Below are 3270 nucleotides of genomic sequence, written 5' to 3' on the forward strand. Positions count from 1 at the left end.
TAGGGACCGAAACCGGAGGAGTAAAAGCACACAACACATCAAGTGGAGTCTTGAAATCAAGAACCCGACTAGGAGTACGGTTAATCAAGTAGGCAGCGGCCAAGACACCATGTCCCCAAAGATGATGGGGAACAGACATATCCAACATCAGAGAGCGAGCAACTTCAAGTAACTGACGATTCTTCCTTTCAGACACACCATTCTGTTGAGGTGTGAATGGAGTGGTAGTTTGGTGAATGATACCATGATCCCGAAAGAACTGGGCCAAGGTATGATTCACATATTCACCGCCATTATCAGTGTGAAATACTTTAACACGAGCATGGAACTGAGTAGACACCATGGCACAAAAGTCAGGGAGAATATAGGCAACATCATGTTTATTCTTCATCAAATACACCCATGTTAAGCGAGTGCAGTCATCAATAAACGTAACAAACCAACGGAAACCATGAGAAGTCACACGAGCAGGACCCCAGACATCAGAATGTATTAACTCAAAAGGCAAAGCAGCTTTATTATTACTTAAGGGAAAAACAGTACGGTGGCTCTTGGCCATTACACAAGTCTCACATTTGAAGCTAGACTCATCATAGGAGCGGAATAAAGATGGAAACAGACGCTTAAGGTAGCCAAATGACGGGTGTCCCAAGCGACGATGCCATAACCAAATACCAAATTTGCTGTTTGTCTTTAACACTGCAACGTTGAACAGTATTAACGACACGATCACGAACTGGTGCAGAAGGTAATGTCAAATAATACAACCCCCCTATCCGTTTACCATGCCCAATCACCTCGTGAGTCTTGAGATCCTGAAAAGAGCAATGGGTAGGATAGAAAGTAGCAGAAGCATTAAGTGTATCAAGTAAGCGACCAACAGATAACAAGTTACAATGGATATTGGGAACTAATAACGCACGAGACAAGGACAGAGTTGGGGTGAGAGAAATGGTGCCCTCGCCAGTAATTGGAGAGGGCAAACCATTAGCACTAGTTATGTATGGGTCACGGGTGTTACTAGACAACTCATCAAAAAATTTAGCATCATAAGTCATATGATTAGAAGCACCAGTGTCAATTATCCAAGTATTAGAGCCAGTACCTGGAATAGAGTCAAGAACACGCAAATTTGCAGAAGCAACAGCAGCACCAACAATGGATTTATCACCTATGATTGTAGCAGAAACTCAACAAATCAAGCAGAGTATATAACAGAACACAGCACAGACACAAATATGGCAGATGCACGAAGACAACAGAGGCACAAACACAGTAGAGGCACGAACACGACAGAGCACAAGGCACAAACACAGTAGAGGCAGATGCACGAACACAGTAGAGGCACGAACACGACAGAGCACACAGCGGAACACGGCAAATGCACAGACACAAGAACCCTAAAAGAAATTAGGGCACACAGTAGAACACGGGTGGGCACAACACACACAGGTCACCAGAAAGTCGGCTCTGATGCCAAGTCAAACAATATGGGTAGAATATTTTCAGATATATTTCATTCTCCGAAAGGAGGTATATATAATACAAGATGCAAACCCTAGTAGAAATAAACTAGGAAAATAAGTGGTATCCTAATTACATAATATCTATACAAAAAGAAATAAATAAAACAATATCCTAATAGAATAGGGATATCTCGCTAACAAAAAGTCCTGATAATAATCAACTTGGATTAGTATCAAGACTCAAAGGGCTCGTTTGGTACACCGTATTAGACTTTGGATAGGAGTAAATAGTCTATGTCAGGTGTTTGGTGTCAGCTTGTATTATTTAATTACCCGACTATTTTATACTTGTTGGGCTTTTAATACTCTTCTTACCTGACTAACTAATACAACCCACACACCCCGGTTTAGATAATACACGCTTGATTATACGGCTAGGAAAAAAGAACACGTTCTACGAAAAAATCAGACGCTCTTTTCATCTTCTTCTCCCTAGGGTTCTTCTCTGCTATCTTCTCAATAAGTTATTTTCTTCACTCTTCTCCAGGTATCCATCTCTCACTCTCTCTCTTTTTCATACTCTCCTCAATATGCTTCTTCTCTATTCTTTATATATTTCAATTTTTTATTACATTTTTGTGGAAATTAGGTTATGAATTTTTCTTTTTTGACATTTTTTTTATTCGAATGTTTTCTTTGTATGTGATATAGTGATTTGATCCCCTTAATTTGTACAATTTCATGATAGTTTTCGGAGTTGGGAAGTTGATGTTTCTCAATTTGCGGAGGCTTGTGGATATGCCGAAGGAGAAGACACATTTGCCTGCTGTGCTACAATCTCTGGGGTGTATAGCTCAGACTGCAATGCCAGTTTTTGAAACAAGAGAGAGAAATTGAAGAGTTTATACTAGAAAAGATTCTAAAATGTGATAATGTATGCCTTTCAAAATCACTGCAACTACACTTTGTGATATATTTTTGATTTTATGACAGGATGACAATTTGTTTTCGTGCATATACTTTTCAGAAATCAGGTGATAGTAAAAATGCGTCGTGGGATGACAAAAGCGAGCTTTGTTTGCTAAAGGTTGGTCAATTTGGAGAGATGTTTGTTTTTGTTTACCATATGGAATCTGGGTTTATTTTATTTTATTTTTCAGTTTCGATTCTCCCCAAGGAATTAAAAGAATGTTTATGCAAATTTCCCGGGATTTAATTGTGTAATCTAGTGATACTGTTTTGATGTATTACCTTTTCGCCAAATTCCTTATACATTGGATTGTTCTTTCTTTTTTTGAACTGTAGATATATGGGATAAAGACATTAGTGAAAAGCTACTTGCCTGTCAAAGATGCTCATGTTCGCCCTGGGCCTGGCATTGATGGTCTGCTGGAAATCTTAAGAAACACACTTTCTTGTGGAGAAATATCAAAAGACATAGAATCAAGGTAATATCAAAACTGTACATTTTTCACTTCTGGTTGATCAATCTACCTCAGTTTGTTGCTTGTAATTTGAGGCGCCAAATTTCATTTGAAGTTTTTGTGATGTACAGTTCAGTTGACAAGGCCATTTGGTGAGATGATTTCTGAGTATGTTGACCAATTGAAAACTATAACTAATAGTTTGGTGAAAGGATAAGAACCAAGACTTGACATTGCTGGTGAATTAGCAAAGATGGACTTGTCTATTAATGACCAAATTAAAGCACAACGGCTAATTTTGGAGAAAGCAAGTGATGAGAGAACATTCTTGACATTGGATGGTGCTATGAGAAAAGCATTTGTTCTTCTCTTACTTGGGG

At 38.7% G+C, this 3270-nt stretch overlaps 1 long non-coding RNA gene across 1 annotated transcript; it reads left to right on the top strand.

Annotated features, from left to right (window-relative positions):
* Positions 1-2278: 2278 nt before the first annotated feature.
* LOC110770107 (uncharacterized) lies at positions 2279-3038 on the top strand. The gene is made up of 4 exons (XR_002528691.2): positions 2279-2400; positions 2494-2553; positions 2772-2914; positions 3022-3038. It is a non-coding gene; the product is annotated as an uncharacterized LOC110770107 (long non-coding RNA).
* The last annotated feature ends 232 nt before the right edge of the window (positions 3039-3270 follow it).

Source organism: Prunus avium, chromosome 1 (genome assembly GCF_965620075.1).
Source record: "Prunus avium chromosome 1, drPruAviu1.hap1.1, whole genome shotgun sequence".
Lineage (NCBI taxonomy): Eukaryota > Viridiplantae > Streptophyta > Magnoliopsida > Rosales > Rosaceae > Prunus > Prunus avium.